This window comes from Protopterus annectens, chromosome 3.part0 (assembly GCF_019279795.1).
Source record: "Protopterus annectens isolate FY-2018-M chromosome 3.part0, PAN1.0, whole genome shotgun sequence".
Lineage (NCBI taxonomy): Eukaryota > Metazoa > Chordata > Ceratodontiformes > Protopteridae > Protopterus > Protopterus annectens.
In genome coordinates this window covers 931,239,336-931,260,803 of record NC_056731.1, presented here as the reverse complement: position 1 = coordinate 931,260,803, position 21,468 = coordinate 931,239,336, and the positions used below count along the sequence as shown (strand labels likewise).

Sequence of the window (21,468 nt, the reverse complement as noted above, 5' to 3'; positions counted from 1 at the left end):
TCGAAATTTATTAAAATGCCTAGAGCTTGGCAAGTTTGGATAGTGAAGTCTCTGGATAGAAGTAGTTGATGTCTGGTGGTGGCAGTAAGGAGCCAGTCGTCTAAATATGGAAACACCTGGAATCCTTGACGTCTCAAGTGAGCCGCGACCACTGCCATGCATTTGGTAAACACTCAGGGGGCTGTAGTGAGACCAAAGGGCAGTACTCTGAACTGGTAGTGACTGGCTCCCAGCCTGAAGCGGAGAAATCTCCTGGAGCGTTTGTTCATCTTGATATGGTAGTACGCGTCCTAAAGATCTATCGAGCACATCCAATTGTCCTGACCCAAGAAGGGTAGAATGGACTGTAGCGTGACCATCCGGAATTTTGTTTTTCAGACATACTTGTTTAAGTTGCTGAGATCCAGTATGGGTCTCCAGTCCCCTGTTTGTTTTGGTACCAAAAAGAATTTGGAGTAGATTCTGGATCCTTGTTGGTCTGCTGGGACTGATTGGATAGCTCTTTTTGATAGCAGCTTTGAAATTTCTAGTGCTGCTTGTTCCCTTTGACTGGGTGAAACGTCTGGAAGGGATCCTTTGGGTTGGGATGGAATGTGAATAAAGGGAATTTTGTAACCCTCTGATATGATCGACTGTACCCATTTGTCTTGTGTAAGGGAAAGCCAGGCTTTTGGGTACAGGGATAATCTTCCCCCGACTGCCTCCGAAGGTGGACAGCCAGGCAGCTCCTCAGGGATGCTGAAAGGGTTTATCAGAGAAAGTTTCTCTGCTACCCTGGTTTTGCGGACCTCCTCTGCCTCTAGGGCGGCGTCTATTGTTATTCCCCCCTCGGTCTCTAGAGGGGAATCGACCTTGTGCGTCAGATGAGACTCCCTGGGTTTGTTTATGAACCACATTTTCCTCCCCTCTGACCTTTGGGATAAGGCCTAGAAGGGGTAGAAAAACGGACTCCCACAGCAGAGAGAGTCTTACCTTCCACCTCCCACCTAGTCAATGTATCCTTCACCTGAGGGCCAAACAAGGATGATCCATCAAAGGGGGAATTGGTGAAGGACGCCTTGAAAGGGTCCGCAAAGTTGCACAGCCGCATCCAGGCGTGACGTCGTAAGGCAACGCCTGTGCCTGCGGCTCTACTCGCCCCATCCGCAGCATATGAGATAAGCCGCATGGAGGAGTTAACGATGGAGTTCAGGGTTGCCAACTGGGAGTTCATTCTGTCTTGGAACCCCTCAGTTGTTGGATCCTTTACCTCTTCACTCATATCCTTGAGTAAATCTCTCTGGAGATGAGTGAAGTGACATAAGTAATTCAGCGACCGCATTGAAAAGGTCGCTGATGAGAACATCCACTTACCGTACCTGTCCATGGTCCTAGATTCCTTATTAGGAGGATGGACAGGTACCGAAGGATCTGCTAACTCCTTCTTAGTGGCCGCAGCCACCACCATGGCATCGACGGAGACACCTTTAGATAAAAAATCTTTATCTCTAGGGGCAGTAATAAACTTAGACGGCCTCCTCGGGGTGGGTTCCACTGAATCAGGAGCCGTCCAGGCCTTCCTTGCCACCACTTCCATAAGGGGGTCAAAGGGAGGGGACACCCAGGAGGTAGAAGGACGAGAGCCGAATGCCTCAAGGTACACTGACTCATCCTCTGAAGGGTTAAGGGCTGGCCAGTTCCCCCTCTGTTTCAGGATCTCAAGGATGTCAGCAAAGGAGACATCCTCAGAGGGGGATCGAGGGGAACCTTCCGATTCCTCTAAGTCAGTGTCAGAGGTGATAGACTCAGGGGAGTCGATGTGCTTCCTCTTGCACTGCCTCTTCCTAGGGGGTTCTCCTACCGGGTCAGTAGAGGCCTCGGAAGAGGAGGAAATTCCCAATGGGGAAACTTGAGGAGTTGGCTCTCTGCAGTCTGAAGCAAGGGGGTGGGTAGAAATCACCGCAGGCACTGAAGATGGAGGGGCTGACGGAGCTGACTGTGGGGCAGACACTGGTTCTAGCACGCTCCGCATGACCTCAAAGGCACCCCTATCGGGCAAGGCCGGAGGTACCCGCTCCGAAGAGACCAGGACCCCCCCGGCACCGACAGGGACGGCTCCGAGGCCGATGTCGGAGCCGAACTCACCAGCGCCGAACCACCGAGAAAGAGAGCGGGGTCGGACAAGGGTCCGATGCCACTCGCCCCCTCGGAGCCGACAAGGGAAGCTCAGCGCCGAGATCCCTCCAAAGAGGAGATCGGAGCAGACGACGGTGCCGAAAGGGAAGGTATCGGATCCGATGCGCCGACAGTCATGGCTCCGATGAGCCCCTGCTCCGAGCTCAAAGGAGTCGGAGGAGGAACATATTGAGGGACAGAAATAGCCGCCGACTGATGAGTCGGGCTATGAAGCATTTGGGCCAGAGCCTCGGACTTGAGAAGTCTATTCACTACCCTTTGCAAATCATGGTCAGATAGCCTGGAAGACCGTGAGGAATGCGATCTATGGCTCCGCTCCGAAAGAAGAGGGGATCCTGGTGCCGAGTGAATGGAGCCGATGGAGGGAGACCTAGATCTCTTTCTCGCAGGTTGCTCCAATAAGAGTATCGGAGCCAACTGAGTCTTATCAGCCTCGGCTCCGGCCGGAGCAGAGGTAACAGTATGAGGCTTGGAAACATCGTCTCCAGCCGGAGCCGATGTCGAAGCAGTTTTGATGCTTCCAGAGGATGGCTCTGAAGCCGGAGCTGACTGTCTGGAAGTCTTAGAAGGCTTCCCCCATACAGACTGGGTCGGGGGGGCTTCAGGCTTTAATAAGCCACGCAAAATCAATTTATTTTTGCGTTCCTGCAGGACTCTAGGGCTGAAACCATGACACACAGCACATGAGTCCTGCAGGTGCAAAGGTCCCAGGCAATACACACAAGAAGTGTGACCGTCTGTCAGAGACATTTTCTGACAGCACGAGTCACACTTCTTGAAGCCTGAGACCTTGGAGTCCTTAGACATAGTAAAGGCCTAAGTAATAAAAGCACTCACACACACACACACACACACACACACACACACACACACACACACACACACACACACACACACACAGGCCTTTAAGAAAAATTTAAATTCCAGTCACACTGAAGGACTAGGAGAAGGAGGGGAAGGGGCCTAAGGCCTAAAGTTAAAGGGTAATAAAGGGGGGATTATGGGCAAGAGAGGTGAATCGATTCAAGAAAAAAAAAACAATTAAAACTACAAATTATACTAAGAAAGTAATAGGGGTCTAAAGATTGTGAAAATAGAATAATTTTTCACTAACCTGCCAGAGCCGGTAGAAAAGCACCTCGTCAGCTAAGCGGCAAACGAGATCTGAGTAGTTACCGCCTAGCATTGTGGGATATAAGTGAGCCTCGAGCCGGTGGAATTAGCTCTCGAGCTTTAGTATTGGCCGAGTCGGAGCCGAGGATCGGCTCCGAACCCATCCAGCAAGAATGAAGGTGAGATAGACAACTTAACATCATGTTTTACTTACAGTTACTTGTTTTCCTTTCCTTTCAGTGTCATTCCAAACATTAATGATGTGAAGTGGAGTATATGCATTTCAGTCCCCCACAAGTTTAACAACATCAACAAAAGTCCAGGCTTTCCACCTTTTCTTGTAAAGCCATATTTCACAAATATGACTGATGCTTTACAATCTCACATTCATTCACCAGTTTTAGTGTTGCTGGTCTTGTTCCTGTTCATCTCCATTTCCTAATCCCAGACCCAGGTTCAAGTCCAAGGTACTCCTGATTCTTCTAGTCTGCTCCTGTGCTTTTTTCTATCTCTCAAGCCTGTTCCTTTGGAACACTGGCAAAGTCTTTCTGAGCTTTATTATTAGAAGAATAAGAAGCAGGTTCCCCTTCTGTTTGGTGGCTTACTTTTTGTTGGACAAACCTGCATTTCTTCCTTAGCTGTTGACTTGCTGTTCTCTGACTGCATTTGATTTCCACCTTTCACTTTAGTCTCTTAAACTTGAATTATCTTCTCTTTCCTACCTTTTCAAATAATGAAAAAAATTACACTTTATTCAGCTACTTTTACTGTATTTGTGTTCTTAAAATATTCACTTGCATTCAATCTGCTGCATTTATTGCCACTTGTTAGTAGCCTGATTACACTATAACTGTTATTCTAAGCCCCTTAGTTTTGAATTAGGCACTTGGGCTCCAAACTAGTTATCTCACATAAAGGAGGTTTATGGTCTATACTCTTGTTGCAGAAAATGTTAGCCTCCACCCTTCTGAGTTGGGAATTGCTGGTGAAGGGTTATTGTGCCTGTTATTATAAGTGTCTTTGTTCTGATTTAAGCACTTGGGCTTCAAACCAGTTATTTTACATTAAGAAGATTTGTGGTCTACACTCTTGTGGCAGGGGAGGATAGCCTATGCCCTTCTCAGCTGGGAATTGCTGGCTGAAGACTTATTGCGTCTGTTATTCTAAAAGTGTCTTTAGTACTTGGACTCCAAAACAAGAAGTTATGTACTCACCATAACGTTCGATGTATGTAGTCCATCTCGCCTCACATTCTTACCCGTGGGTTTCGGCTCCGACTTGGCCAATTTTTCTAGCTCGAAGTCTTTCATTGGCTGGGCTAAGCAGGTATCCCATGGTGCACTGCTCCATATCCCCAGATCTAGTTTGCTGCGAAACTCATTTGTACTCCATGCACACATCACATCCACGTAAGAATAAGCTAAACAAGGGAACTCTGCAGATAACAACCTAACCTCCAAATCCTCCAGGAAGGGGGAAGGTGGGAGGGTAAGTAAGAATGTGAGGCGAGATGGACTACATACATCGAACATGAGTACATAACTTCTTGATGTTATGTAGTCCTATCTCGCCTACATTCTTACCCGTGGGACAGCGTCCCTAGCACCTACATCCTGGGTGGCTCATAGGAAAATACTCCTGAGAACTGTGGAGCCAAAGGAAGACCTGCCCCTGGAGACCACGTCCAATTTGTAATGAGAAACAAATGTGTGAGGAGAAGCCCAAGTAGCTGTAGCACATACATCATCCATTGACAATCTGGCTTGATAGGCTGTAGATGTGGAAACAGCCCGAGTAGAGTGAGCCTTGACCGGAAATGGCAGATCATTACCTCTTGCTTGATAGATGAAAGATATACAACTAGATATCCATCTGGATAGGGTGACCCTGGAGACCGGGGACCCCATTCGGTTTCTGAAAAGGAAACAAAAAGTTGGTCAGACTTCCGGATATCTTTTGTTCGGTGCAGATAGAAGCATAATTGTCTGTGTACATCCAACTGGTGAAATCTAAATTCTGCCTTGTTAGAAAAATATGGAAAGAAGACAGGCAACTCAATGGATTGATTTAGATTAGACACAGAAGCCACTTTGGGGTTTGGACTAAGAGAGACCCTGTCCTTATGGAAGATTAAGTATGGAGGTTTGATAGAGAGGGCTTGAATTTCTGAAACTCGCCTTGCTGAAGTGATTGCTGTTAAGAAGGCTGTTTTCCAGGTAAAGAATTTCAATTTGCAGGTAGCTGCAGGCTCGAAAGGTGGTACAGTAAGGGCTTGTAGAACAAAATTGAGATCCCAGGGCATGATAGGTTCGGAGATCGGGGGACGGAGTAACAGAGTACCCTTCAGGAAAGCCTTGCAGAGTCTATGCTCCATGAGACTAGGCTCATTCGCTACATGAAAATTAGAGATCGCTGCCAGTTGAACTTTGATGGTGGCTGATGCAGAACCCTGATGGAAAAGTATAGACAAAAACTCCAGGACTGAAGCGATTGGAGCTGTGTAAGGATCAATGCCTCTGGTATGTGCCCAGATAGACAACCTTTTCCATTTACTAGAATAAATCTTTCTAGTGGATGGTTTATGAGAGGACGACAATATATGAACCACTTCTGGTGAGAAATTATGAAGTCTGACTAACGATGGAAGTGGAGTAGCCAGGCTGTCAACTGGAGGGTCATCAGGGAGGGGTGGAGCTGTCCCGACATGTGTGTCAGTAAATCTGGTTGAGGGTCCAAAGTCCAAGGCATGTCCACAATGAATTGCTGAAGAAAGGGAAACCAAACTTGGCGAGGCCAGTGTGGAGCAATTAGAATGATTCTGCTTCCCAAGGATTGCGCTTTCTGAATCACCTTTGACAGCAAGGGAAACGGAGGGAAAGCATAAAGCAGACCGGAAGGCCAATCATGAACCAGAGCGTCCCTGAGTGACTCCCCCTGTGGGGGGATCAGCGTGAAGTAGTTGCTGCATTTCGCATTGAAGGGGCTGGCAAAAAGTTTGCAGCAAGGCTGACCCCACCTGCTGAAGATTCGCTCTGCAACCAGACAATTCAGGGACCAATCGTAAGGCATCAGAATAGCTCTGCTTAGCCTGTCCGCAATCACAGTGAACTTCCCCAGAATGTGCGTTGCCACCAGAAACCGTTGGGAAGTTACTGCCCAATGCCACACTCGCATGGTCTCTCTGCACAGAGGGTAAGACCTGGTTCCCCCTTGCTTATTTAGATACCACTCTACTGACATGTTGTCTGAGTGTATCGCAATCGTCCCTAGAGGAAGAATGCTCTGAAGTGCCTGCAACGCAAGCAGCACTGCTCTCATCTCTAGGACGTTTCTATGCAGATGCATCTCGTGTTCTTGCCACGTGCCTTGGACTGTCCTGCCAAGATAATGCCCACCCCATCTGGGAGGCGTCCGTGGTCACCGCGGCAACCGGGATGGATGGAACGAAGGGTCTTCCCCCGTCAAAATTTTTGTTGCACAGCCACCAAGCGAGGTCCTGCTTGTATCTGTCCATGAGCAAGATGGGGTGGGACAGTGGAAGTCTTTGGAGAGACCATTGAACAAAGAGGAGCCATTGGAGAATTCTCATGTGCAATCTCACCAGAGGGACTAACATGACTGTTGCTGCCATGGTCCCTAGGATCTGGAGAACCCATCTTGCCTTCGCTTGTCTCAGGGGCATCAGCATGTGTATCTGTTGTTGTAAGACTCTGATCCTTTCCTGCGGTAAAAATGCTCGCATTCGAATGGTGTCTAATTCTGCTCCTATACAGGTGGCACACTGCGAGGGCAATAAAGCAGATTTTTCCCAATTTATTGTTATACCCAACTGGTGACAGAGTGATGGTAGCATCCCTGGTTTGAACTAGTTGATGCCTGGTGGGGGCGGTAAGGAGCCAGTCATCCAGATACAGAAACACTTGGAATCCTTGACGTCTCAAGTGAGCCGTCACCACCGCCATACACTTGGTGAACACCCTGGGGGCTGTGGTGAGACCAAAGGGCAGGGCTCGAAACTGGAAATGACTGGCTCCCAGCCAGAAGCATATGTGACTCCTGGATGCCCTGTCCATTTTCACATGGTAGTAAGCATCCTTGAGGTCGATGGAGCACATCCATACCTCCTCTCCCAACAATGGGAGAATCGATTGTAGTGTGACCATATGGAACTTGGACTTGTGTACATAGTTGTTCAGTTGGCTGAGATCTAGTATGGGTCTCAGGTCCCCTGTTCTTTTCGGCACCAAAAAGAATCTTGAGTAATTCCCTAATCCGATTTGGTCTGAGGGGACACGCTGGATGGCTCCTTTTTCTAGCAGCTTTGAGACCTCTGAGGCTGCTTGATCCCTTTGACTGGGTGGAACGTCTGGGATTTTTCTGATTGGCGGAGGGTCTGATGTAAGTGGAATGAGAGAACCTCCGGAAATTATCAGTAATACCCATCGGTCCTGGGTAATGCTTTCCCAGGCTTCCGGATATAACAAAATTCGACCCCCGACTGGCTCCGGATAAGCACAGCCGGGCACACCCTCAGGAATGAGAGTAGGGGGAGCCACGAAAGAAATCGCGGTCTCCCAAATTGCGGGGGCCCCGTCTGCCTCTGGGGCAACATCTCCCTGAATAACCTCTCCCTCCCCTGCCTCTGGAGGGGAGTTCACCTTGTGCGGCAGGAAAAAAACGCTGTGATTTCTTGAACCATATCTCCCCCCCCACTGGGCCTTGAGATAAGGCCTAGAAGGGAGGGAAAAATGGACCCCTAAGGCAGACAGGGTCTTTCCCTCTTGCTCGCACCTAGTGAGGGTGTCTTTCACTTTGGTCCCAAACAAAGAGGAACCATCAAAGGGGGTGTCAGTGAAGGAAGACTTGAAGGCCTCTGCAAAGTGACACAGGCGCAGCTAGGCTTGCCTTCTGAGGGCAACCCCTGAGCTTGCTGCCCTACTTGCTCCCTCGGCTGCATACGAAATGAGCCGTATGGATGAGTTAACAATGGAGTTAAGGGTAGAGACCTGGGCACAGCCTCAGGAACATTACCCACAAGAGTATCTCCTAACTCCTTCAGGAGATCTCTCTGGAGCCAAGTGAAGTGAGACAGGTAATTCAGCGACCGTAAGGGAAAGGCTGCTGACAAGAGTGTGCGCTTCCCATACCGATCCATGGTCCTAGACTCCTTGTTAGGAGGATAGACGGATGAAGAGGACTCTGCTACTTCCTTCTGAGTGGCTGCCGCCACCACCATGGCATCTACAGGGACTCCTTTAGACAGAAACTCTTTGCCCTGGGGGGGGGCGGAAAGAAACTTGTTGGGATGCCTGGGTACGGGCTCCACAGAATCAGGGTTCTCCCACACTCTTCGACAAATCAGATCAAGGAGTTCGAAGGGTGGAGACACTCAGGAGGCGGAGGGCTGAGCACCAAAGGCCTTAAGGAATACGGACTCCTCCTTGGAAGGGGCTTTGGACGGCCAGTCACCTCTTTGTTTCAGTATCTCCAGGATATCAGAGAAGGAAACATCATCAAAGGATGATTTGGGGGACCCCTCCGATTCCTCGAGGTCAGTATCAAAGGTGAGGGACTTATCCTGGGAGTCTATGTGCTTCCTCTTTCACATTTTCTTTCTGGGGGGCTCCTCAGGCATGAACTCTGAGGGACCCTCAGAAATTTGGGGACCACTCGTGAGAGTATCCCTAGGCCCTGGTGCTCTGCTGTCCATGGATGGGTGGTGATCAGAAGCTCTCACCGGAGTGGTGGAGGACAGAGTGACCGACCCACCTGATGTAGCTGACGATCTGGCCAGGCGGTCCGCATAGCCTTGAAAGTGGATGCCCCCGAATCTGAGAAGCGACCAGTCTCCGAGGCCATGACAGGGGTCAGAGTTCCCCGAACCGATGCACCGAGAGGGAGGCTCGGGACCAAAATAAGCCCCAAGATGTCCCCCTCGGGCACAACCGAAGAATCCCGAGTCCCGAACCTCGAGGACGGAGCCAACGAGGTCGGAGTCGATGCCGGTACCGATGGAGCCAAATGGGGCATAGCAGCCGGCCTAGGAACATCACACGGTGCAGAACATTCCGGCTCCGAAGACAGAGATGCGCTCAGAGGAGGAATGATCGAAGACGGGGTTGGGACGGGCTCCGGAGCTGACTGGGCCGGAACCGAAAACAATTTTGTCAAAACCAGTGATTGGAGGAGCCTCTAAACCACCCTATCAACATCCACATCCGAAAGGGTCCTAGAGGATTTGGAAGACAGGGATGGAGAATGAGATCTCCTCTCAGGAGAAGCTGGCCTGAGACTGGGCGATCGGCTCCTAAGAGGTTCCAATAAAATTGGAGCCAACGCCGGTTCTGTCAATACTGACACTTCCTGCAGCCCCGAGGACATGGAGCCGAGGAGGTCAATGCAGTTTTAGAGATTTTCTCCAGAGGCTCCGATGAAGCTGACGGAGCCGGAGATCTCTTTTTTGACTTGCCAGATTTTGATTTTCCACTGGAAGACGAATCCATAGTCTCTTCAAAAGAGGGTTTCAAGAGTCCCTTTAAAATTAGCTTATTCTTTTTCTCTTGAAGAACTCTAGGACTGAACGCATGACAAAAACTGCAGGATTCCTGCAGATGGATGGCTCCCAGACAACAGACACAAATGGAATGCCCATCGATAATGGACATTTTTTACCCACATTTAGAGCACTTTTTGAAACCCAAAGGTTTGTGCTCCTTGGTATCTTTAGACATCTTCACTACTGCGCCAACAAGGCAAAAACCCAAGTCTGAGAACAACACACAGGCGCTCACACTACAAAAGGCAGGAACGAGGCTAAACAGATCAACACTAAACAGTGACCAAACACACACTAAAGAGCAAACACAAACTCTCAACAAGGGATGAAACCCACAAGGAAAGGGAAAGCCTAAACCTCTAACTTAAACGGTCTAGACTGTACTCACACAGAAGGCAAAAAGAGGAGAACTAGGCCCTCTAACTGAAACGGGCCTAGCCCGAGGGAACAGTCAGTGGGATACCACACAACAATCACCCGATCACAACTCTCAACAAACTTAGACAAAGTTAGACAAGGTTAGACAAATAGCTATGAAAATAGCTTTTGATATGAATCAAAACTTTTCTTAAGACAAGAAAAAAGAGGGTACTTAGCCACAGCCAAGCGAGACCACGTCCGAGCTACACGAGCGGCAAACGAGATCTGGGGATATGGTGCAGTGCACCATGGGATACCTGCTTAGCCCAGCCAATGAAAGACTTCGAGCTAGAAAAATTGGCTGAGTCAGACCTGATATTTGGCTCCGAACTCACAGGTAAGAATGTAGGCGAGATAGGACTGCATAACATCAGTTATTTTACATTAAGACGGTTTCTGGTCTATACTCTTGTGAGAAGACAGGGTAGTCTGTACCCTTCTGAGCTGGGAACTGATGTGTTTCTTTGTTGAATATCTGCACTTTTTTACCTTTTTTACAGTATTTAGTTAGACCTGCTGCTCTCGCACAGGAGCACCTAGCAGTGACCTGTATAGTTGTAATCCGTGTAGACACCGATCTCTCAGAGTGTAAGTTACCCTTAAAATACTCTTCCTGTCTAGGCAGATTTTTATAATCTACTACAGCATCTAGTATGCACACAGCTGAGCATTGCTCATCAAGTTCCTTGTCTTACTGACCTAGTCAATATTTAAATTTCCTTCACTCCTTCCTAGCAGATCAGTAGACATGGATATACACTTCCTGACTCTCACTGTGGCCACTCTGATTGAGATGGGTATTCTGAGGCATTGTAACAACTGCCTTACATACTCTGACAACCCACTTATTCTTAATAAAACAAATAAAGTATGTAAGAGATGTAAATACACTTTAACACTGAAGGCAAAACTCGCTCATACAACAAGAACTAATCCTATAGAGATTATCAATGACACTTGCACCATGCTTACCACAAAGGGTAAAGACCCTACACATAAAACTACTTATGCTGAGGCACTCACAGGTAACTTTCCTAAAGCACTAAGACCTCCTGCACAGCACAATCAAAAAAAGGGTCCTCAGCCACCCACAGCTATACACAGTAACACTGTATGCAATGACTCTACTGCTAAGCTTTTATGGCAAATTAATGCACAGTCAAATCTTCTTGTCATTGGTGATTCTATAATGAGGCACACAGATGTCCCCCCTCACTAGACTGAGTAAGGAGAGAGTCATGGTTAGCTACCTTTCTGGGGCTAAAATCTATCAAGTCATATAGGTCTTCAGGTAATTGAGCCACAGGTACCAGTTGACTCTGTCATAGTCCATGTGGGTGTTAATGATCTGAGATGTACCCCCCTTAACTACATGAAGTGAGACATGAGCGAGCTCACTGATTATGTATCTCAGGCAGATATGAGCCTAACATTGAGTAGCATACTACCTTCTCAAAGGATGATACCACATTGCCAACAGAAAATGATTGATTTTAACAAATGGCTTAGCTTCTAGTATCACTCCAAGAGAATATGATATTTGACAGCCTGGGAGAAATGGATGACAGACCACACTGCTTTGCCAGGGATGGTCTGCACTTATCCCCTCTAGGCTTTCTGGTATTGGCAAAGACCTTTTTCACCCCATAGTCCCTTTTTTAGGCAAAGTCAATGTGATAAACCTTCCAACTTAACTGAACCTATGAAGGAATAGCTGAAGGTGGTACTGCTCAATGCTAGAAGTGTTAGCAAGAAAATCCACTTCCTGCAAGCATTCCTCTCTCTGAAGAGTGTAGACATCTGTGTAGTAATGAGACATGGTTTAAAGTCACGGAGAGTACCAAAGCAATACAAGGTTATAATGCCTTTCACACCTTTAGACCAGCTGCTGCACAGGAGGAAACTACAGGTGGAGGAGTCTCCATCTATATTAAAACAAATCTCACATACAGACAAGTTAAAGTGTATGATCCAATGGAAATCATGCATGTGCAACTCACCATAAACAGTCTCATACCACATCCTTGCAATCTATAGGTCCTCCCTCCATGTTCCAGGAAACCCACTCTACCTATCTCAATGTACTAGAGCCCATCACCGTTAAATCCAATACGATAGTCATGTGGGATCTCAACTACCTCTCTACAGATTGGGAATCTTACATAACTTCTAATGTTCAAGCCTAACAATTCCTAAACTTTGTTAATACCAACATCCTGGAACAGTTGGTCCATTCTCCTACTAGTGGTACAACCATCCTTGACCTTGTACTCACTAACATGGGGGGACAATGTTCTTCACCCAATGTAATGTCTTCACTTGTCAGATCTGTCCATAAGGGGATCCAGTGAAACCAAAAACCTTTAGGAACTATTCCAAGGCTAACCTCTATCTACTAAGTGATATATTGGCTAAATTCCAAGTACCCCCAAATTCAGTAAACACCATAGCATATGCTAAGCTATTTACAAAATCTCTGTGCAGCCATATTGATAGCTGTTTAGAATAAGTTGTGCCCACTCTTATTAAGAAAAAGACAAACTCAAAAGAAAAGCCACCCTGGTGGAATTACAATATCAATAGGTTATACAACAAAAGAAAAAAAATCTTGGCCAAGTGTAGGAGGAACAAAGCCATACATACTAAAAGCCCCATGACCAATCTAAACAGGCAGCTAAGAGGATTAATTAATACTTCAAAGGCTAAATTTGAAGAAATTTTTTTTTCAGGCAAAGGATAACCACAAATCTTTCTGCAGCTATATCTGTAACCTCAGGGGAAATGTACAACAATGTGCAGAGCTTATCGTAAACGGCATCACCCACATTGAACCAGAGGCCATTGCCAACCTTTTAGCTGACAAGTTCAGCTCAAATCCCCCCCAATAGCCCAATGGAAATACCGTATAACACAATCCACCAAGCCATTACTAGGGAAGAGGACATCAATGCACTTTCCAAGGTCAAAAACACTGCATCGGTGGGTCCAGATAACATCCCGAGATGCTTAATAAATATCATGAAATATGACCTCTCTGTTCCAGTTGAATTACTTTTCAACTAGATCCGACAGTCAGGTTTTGTCCCCAAAGAATGGAAGATGGTTACAGTCATTCTCCTCCACAAAGGAGGTTCAACCACCGATCTGGGTAACTAAGGCCCATAAATCTGACCAGCCGGACATGTAAAGCCATGGAAAGAATCATCATGGACATGATAAATGAGAACACAGGTAACCTGCAAATGCTGGACCCATCACAGTTCAGCTTTGTTAAAGGAATGCCTATTAAACCTGGTGGACATTTTTGAGAGTGTCATCAAAGCATTAGGTGAAGGCAAGACTGTGCACACAGCTTACCTTGACCTGCCCAAGGTTTTTGATGCAATACCCCATTCAGACATTATAGACAAGTTCACTAATTTAGGTATAAATCCTTTTATCACCCACTGGATACCCAAATTAATCACTGATAACACCCAAGAGGTTAAAATAGGTGAGGCCACCTCCACAAAGAGGCCATACACTAGCAGAGTCCCCACATGGCTCGGTACTGGGCCCACTTCTTTTTGTCATTTACTTTTCTGAAATGAAAGCAAATGTTGAAGGTTTATAGCTGACTAAGTTTGCAGATGATTGCATGCTTTCTGCAGATAACTGCATACTGGGGGGTTATCATCAACTCCCCTGCAGACACAAGCATTTTTTAAGAAGGTCCATCTCTGAGTAGCAAATGATACCAAAGCCATGATCTTAGACTCAGTGTTAAGAAATGCATAATTTTACCCCTTAGGAAGTCAACTATTCAGGCTAATTACCATGTTTACAATGCACCCCTAAGAGTTGACCCAGTGGTCAGCGATCTGGGTATGCATGTATACAGTAGCTTTACCTTCGCAACCATTTGGCGACAGTGTTGAGGAAATCCTTTTATGTTGCGCAACTTATAAGTAAGGGCATGGCATCTAGATCCAAAAGGGTCAATATCCCACAGTACTCTATTCTTCACAGACCAAGTATAGAGTACAATGCTTCTTTCAGTATGTACCTGACCAGGCCTATGCAGCAACTACAGCAACCTCAGAGGCTCCTTACAAAAAGAATACAAGGCATAACAAACCTGCCTTATGCAAAGCACCTTAAAGCCCTTTCCCTCTACTCAGTCCCCTATAGATTGTTGAGGGATGATCTATGCCTGGCTTACAAGGCATCCATAAAACTCACACTTATGAATCTCCTGAATAAGCGCAAGTCAAACAGTACCATAAATACAATGTCTAGGAACCTGAATTTTGTCTGTGACTTAAACAGAACATGCTGGATAGACAGATATGTGTGCAAGAGACTGCCCCTGTTATGGAACAGGCTTCCCATCCATGTGAATCTGTGTTTGTCGATTACCCAGTTTAACTGCAATCTAGACCAGTGGTTAGGAAATAGGAAATTTACACCGGGCCTGGCACCCATGTCCCTTACGGACAGAGGTAGCATATAAATGCCTGGCCCTCAATGTCCTATTTGGATACAGGACATCATTATTCTTTTGGGAAAACTTGGCTAGGCTTAGAAAGGCCCCTGGATCTTCAGCCTAGTAACAATATATGAATCTATGAAAAAATGACTTTGATCCTGCAGGAATAATATTCTGAAGACAGCTGGATAAAGCAGCTTGAATTTCACACCTGCCTCTCAACATTCCCTGATTAATGGGATAAATTTGCTTCTCTTCTGCCTGGTGTACAGTGAATAATCATTTTCCACAAACACTCTACTGCCACCAGTTTTAATACTTTGCCCTTCTGCCACAGTTTTGTCAGGATCTGGTATGACTGCATATTCTTAGTTGCTTTCTCATGGAACACACACACAGTGTGCCGTTTGAATTAACAAACCCTGGTGTGAAACACCAGTCCAGTTGCTTATTTATGCTTTCATAAAAGTAATACTGTCTGTTCCTTCCAGTTTCTTTGGTACAGCAGAAAATTTCAGGTTTTCTCTGCATGCTCTATCCTCTAACGCTACCATTTTTTGAAAGTGCACTTCTAGAGCAGTATTGTACTCAGCCAACCTTGTTTTCATTTTGACATTTTTTACAATTTTATCAGTTCATCTGAATGGCTGTTTAAAGCTTCTTCCGTTGTTTCCAGCCTTCTGTTACTTAAGTTGATATACTCCTTCACCGTTTCATTTATATTAATCAGCTCTCAACATATTTGATTTATATTTTCCTTTACATTACTGGAAGCCACGTCTTGTGCCAGAGCTAGAGCTTGAATTACTTTTTGCTGAACAGGTGCAGGATTATTCTCAGTCAGTGTATTGTCTTAAGTTTTTCCAGCTGATTTTCTTTCAAGCTCTTAAGTTTGTTCTTTGCTAGCGTCCAGACAGTGTACCAGCCAGTAACTGATTTTACTAAAACTTGGAGTGTTTCTGGCCCTTATCTCTCAGTTTCTTTTTTCATATTGGAAGAGTTGAAATTAAGCTGTTGATCAGTTGCAGCTATCTCAGAAGTCTTGGACATTTAGGTTTTGATCTAACCAAAGTCCTGAGTGTTTGACTGAGGTGGTGGTTTCAAGGGTGCACTGGTTGTGGTGAAGAATGGCTAAATCAGTTGTGGATTTTTGTGAGGTTCTGAACTGTATAACTTTTGTATTATTTGCATTTAGTAGTAGCTACCTGGAGATTAGCCAGTTGGCAAAGATAAAAGTTTGCTGAAGTTATATTTTAACTTTATGAAAAGATGGATGTGATCTAGAGATGACTATGTGATCTGTGTTGAAAATAATTGTGAGATGAGGATTGTCTGACAGAATGTGTTTATATAAACTAAGAAAAGCAGGGAAAGAGTACTGAACAGTGGGATACTCCTTTAAGCAGAGAAACCTTGGCTGGGGATGAAAAAACATTTCAGCCCTCAATGTGCAATGGGAAAGAAAGCTGGTAACATGGTAAGTTTTACTGCCAACAGCAAGAACTAGGAGTGTAGTATGGAGGAGAGTGGGTGGTCAATTTCAAATGCTTTCATTAGATCTATAAATATAGCTCCTGTTATTCTACCTTTAACTGATGACATCCTAATGGGTATGGACGGCATCAAGATAAATCAGTGTGTTTAGATTGGCCCAGAATCTATATTGGTTAGGAAATAGGAGTCCTTGTTCAGAAATATACCCAGAAAGTTGGCTGTAGTGTTGAAAGCTAGTTATTTTACCAAGAGTTGGGAATACTGACATGTTTAGGTTTTTTTTTTTTTTTAAGGAATTAATGATATTTCCATATGTTAGGGAAAATACAATGGCAGAAACAATGGTTACAGATGTGTTTTAGAGGATATGATATATGTTCTACACAGGCCTTTGTAAACCAGGCTGTAGGTTATCAGAGCTGGTGTTACTGTGCCATGAGACAAGGTAGGTTATGCTTTTTATACTTATCATAAGATGTTTTCCTGAATAGGTCAAAAAACAGATCATTAGGGTTACAAAAGTAACATATCTGGCATATGATTATGATATTTAGAGTTATTTACTTTTTCATTTTAATTTTTGAAATACTTAAGAGTGTGAAAAGTGTGCAACCTGGGAAAGAACTGAAAATAAGGAAAAAGGGAAGGGTTAAGGAAGAAGCAGTAGCTGAAATGATCTGAAAGGAAATAGTAAGAACAGGCAAACTCACTGGACTAGGGAGTAAGGCAAATAGTAACTCCTTTAGCTAGATGGTAATATGTCTTTTCTGTACTGTTAGCTCACATACCCAACTGCAATAAAAGTAAGTGCCCTATTTTTGGAAGTGAACTGGGGGATGCTAACACTGTATATAGAGTCTATTAAAGTTTTTTTTTTAATTGCATTGTTCTTTTTCAGGTGATTTTAAAAATATTGGAAAGAGTAGGAAAACATGTAGATAGCATGGAAATAAGAACTAAGAAAAATGAATAAGGATGTACACTGTTTCAGCAAAAGTATGAAAAGAGGCTAAGATAATATGCAGGTCAGTCTTAAGGGGAAATAACAGATTTTCATTTTTTAGTACAACAATGGCACATGGAAATTAATACCTTGCAATGTAAATGGCCTAACATCACCTGCTGAAAGATCAAGGACATTTACATTACTGTAGAAATACAGACCAAATTTAGTTTTATTACAGAAGACTCATCCTGATGATTCAGAAATATAACCTGCTGAGATGATACCTCAAGTTAACTGGAAGGGAGTAGTCATCATGGTTTCAATATCAGATTACCAAAAAGGAAATGGTCAGACATAGTCATTATGTAATGTGTAACAGACTTCTAGAAGATTAGAGGGTAATCAGTTTATAGCCAACAAAAGAGATTAGCAGAGAGATACAAAGTAGAACAGGTTTTCCTGAATGCAAAAACCTGTCAGCCAGGAAGACTAAGCAACTGGCATATACAGTGTAAACTGTTGCTTAACAGACAGGATAGTTGGCAACTTAGTAAGTGGTCCTTAGTTTATGTCTCAGTTTATGTCCCCCAAATCTCATATGCTTAGTTTTTGATGCATTTATCAGCATATTATTCTCCCGTGCACAAATGTTCAGTTTAGTCAAGTTCTTTTGCAGACATGCCCTCTCTGTACCTCATGTAATCAGTTTACCCATTTTCAAGTCATCTGTGTACAGACAGTCGAACACCTCAGATGAAAAGGACAGATCCGAAAGATACAGTCTAAAAATATATATGGGCCTAGGATAGAGCCCTGTGGAACACCCTGACTGTAACCCAAATTTCACCTGTCTAACTGCTGTATGATACTTGCCATGTCCAACTTTAAGCCATGCAGATTTCCATCTTATCAAGAGTATGTCAATATCTAGTTGTTCTAATTTATTGATCAGTGTTTTGTGTATGACCATATCAAATGCTGAAATTAAATCTATATAAATTACATCACAGCACAATTTTTCATTCATAGCTGTTGTTATAGAACATCATGCTATGGGTAGTAATATACCTATTTTCAACATATGCATGCTGATGTATGGTTTCAAGTCCCAGCTTTTCCAATTCTGACAATGATTTATCCAATACAACCTTCTCCATTATTTTTCCACAACATGAAAGTACACTTATCGGTCTGACAGGTTTAACAAGTTCATTTTTCAATTATGAGGATTCTCCATATCTATATGATCTAGTAAACTGCAGATATAATAGCACTGTAAGTTCATACCAAACTTTTCTCATGTCATTATTACTAATTCTATCTCCTCCCTGTGCTTTGTTTGGATGCAGTTTGCATAGTTCTTTTTCAATATAATCTAATTTGATTTTGGTATCTGAGATTATCTGGATGTCACTAGAAAAAGTTATCACCCCCTCTGTGGAGCAAACTGCTTTGCAAAAGAATATTTTTATAATTTACTGTCTGACAATAAATTTTATAATCGACAAGATGACCTAAAGAGACGGGAGCATGAGCATACAACAGAATCTGAACATGCCCTAATAGTAGTGTATTTGTCTGCTTACGAACATGTTCTATTAATATTCTATTTATCTGTGCCGGTCATGCAACATGGCAGCTATAATGTTAGTAAGCTAACATTTTTCACACAGGGTTTTTGAAAGCAGATGTAAACTGATTATAAATATGGTCCACCACCAGGCAGCTGTAATGTTATTTTCTATATATATACATACACATATATATATATATATATATATATATATATATATATATATATATAATGACACAGAACACAGAGCCACTTGCAGCATGACAGAGCTGGAAGGAACTACACGACTTGAAACTTAACACAGAAGTCCCACCTCCAGTTCTAATAAGAAAGGAGAGGGGAAAAGTCTGTATAAAACAGCACTGTGTCAGTGTCCTCTTTAGCTAAAATCACACATAATTAGTACAAGCCTCCTCTGATTTAGCCAGAGAAAGAGTGGAAGAGCTTCTATGCCTTTATACTACAAATGTGCTAGTGGATAGATGTGCTAATCATGTACAAAAATGTAAGATAGCCCCAAGCCCCAGTCCTAAATGTCAATGTCTTTTAAAATTCAAAAAAGGGAGAGGAAGGGGTTTAGGTCCAGTTATTAGGAATGAAGAATGCATCCCTTCCTTAATGGTGGTATGCAAACTGGTGCACGATTAATCAGTATATTCCACCTTCCATCAGGACAAGAAATGAGGGTGGAGGATCTGGTGTAGAACAGACAATACCCAGGGTACTGATTAAGAAAGTGGAAGTATCTCAAAATCCTTACCTAAACTAATTACCTACAGGAGTATAAGTGTACAAGCACCCTCATGTTAGAGTTTCCCAAACTGAGGAGGACTTAAAAAGATATAGTGCTTGAAAGACTGACTCTGGATAGTGAACTTGGACAAGACTGAGTGCAAAGCTAACAATGTCAAGAGAAGATCAAGTGCAAAGCTAACAACATCAAGTAGTCTGAGGTCCACTAAGCTGTATCTTATGGGGCTGTGCCTAGTGGCTCAGGCCCAGGCAGAATGCTCTTATATTAGTGGCAACATTACTATTTATTTATTGCATTTGTTTAACGGGAAAGTCCACTGAGCCTAAAAGAGCCCATTTTCAGTGGAGGCCCAGGGAGAAAAGCTCCAATGAGATACAGAAAAAATATAAACATTAATTAGTACAGAAGTAGAAACAGTGTTAAAGATAGTAAATACAGTAACATATACAGAATATATACATAAAAGCAGGAATCTAGTTTGTTTGATTACAGTAATATATACAGAAAATATACGTTAAAGCAGAGTTCAATGAATTCAGAGTGGTATAAATACTAATACTAAATATTAATGCTGTATTCAAGGATTGAGGTTGGTTTTGACAGAATTGGTGTCAAGAGGAATGGTTAACACTGGAAAAAAAAACAGTGAATAATATGCCTATATCACTACCTACATTATCTACACTGAACTCAAGAATCAAGACTGGTACCTAGAATCAGTGTTGAAAAAGAAAGTCAATTCTGAGAAAGAAAATATCAGTGAAGAGGCTGATCTATACTGAATCTGTGAATTAAAGCATGAGTGTGGTGCAAATGTTAACAGTGGAAATCATGTTGGTGCCAAAGTTATTGATATCTATGAAGTTCAAGAGTAAAGAGCGGTTTAGGTCAAGACTGAGTGTGATTTGATATCAAGGTAGAAACAACCTTACCAAAAGGTCAACGACTGACCCAAAACCAGGGCTGATGTTGACATGCAGAACAGCCTCGATACTAAGTAAGAATTTAACCTTAAACACACTAAACAACAGTGACCCGGTCTGATGAAGTTTTGAATTACAGATAATGAAAGCGCTTACCATTTTATACATTTTTTTTAATAAAGTGTATGCCTTAGTGGTTACTGTTTACAGTAAAACAGTGCATTTTATACTTTAAACATATATGCTGAACCTTCAGAGATCCATGACTCCTGTTGCTTAGTGTGTTTTCGGTTCATGTTTCTTGTGGTTTTAAGAATTTAACCTTCTCACACATATCAGACCCAGTGACATAGCTGGATGAAGCAAAGGTAACAGCCACCCCAGCAACAAGATGTGGGGGACATTATCAGGAGAAGTAGATCGCTCAGAAGTATATTTCCATTTATGAATGCTGGTACATACATGAATGCCAAACTGTTTTTACAGCCAGGACTTGGGAATGAAGGCTTTCAGCACTTCATATGTAGTATAATTTGCAGCAAGCCACTTGCTATAATAGAATTTTTTTTGTTTGCTACTTTTAAACAAATTAAAGTTGAGGGGTGTTGATTAGGTAATAACAGACATAGACCTGGCTTGCTCTAAACCTCAAAATGCACTCTCTCTCGACGCACTCCTAAAAATGGAGAACATTGATATCTGTGCAGTAACTGAGACCTGGTTCAAGGCTCCAGAGAGCATCCCTGCAATACCAGGCTACAACTCTTACCACACTTTTCGGCCACCAAACCAGGACCGAACCACTAAAGGAGTGTCCATATTCACCAAGGATATTCACACCACAAGGCTAGTTGCCCAACACAACGCATCTGAAATTCTCCAGGTGCAACTAACACTAGGTAAGACTGCAATCCAAATTGTAGCTTGCTGCAGATTTCCCACCATGCTCCAAGATTCTCACTACACCTTCCTAAACATACTGGAAAATATTAAGATACAACCAAACACCCTAATATTGGGTGATTTCAACTACCCTGCCATTAACT

The 21,468-nt window shown here is 43.8% G+C and overlaps 1 protein-coding gene across 2 annotated transcripts in view; it reads right to left on the bottom strand.

The window, feature by feature from the left end:
• LOC122796635 overlaps positions 1-21,468 on the bottom strand; it is a 563,252-nt gene that overhangs the window by 409,658 nt on the left and 132,126 nt on the right. The gene's annotated exons all lie outside the window — the stretch shown is intronic.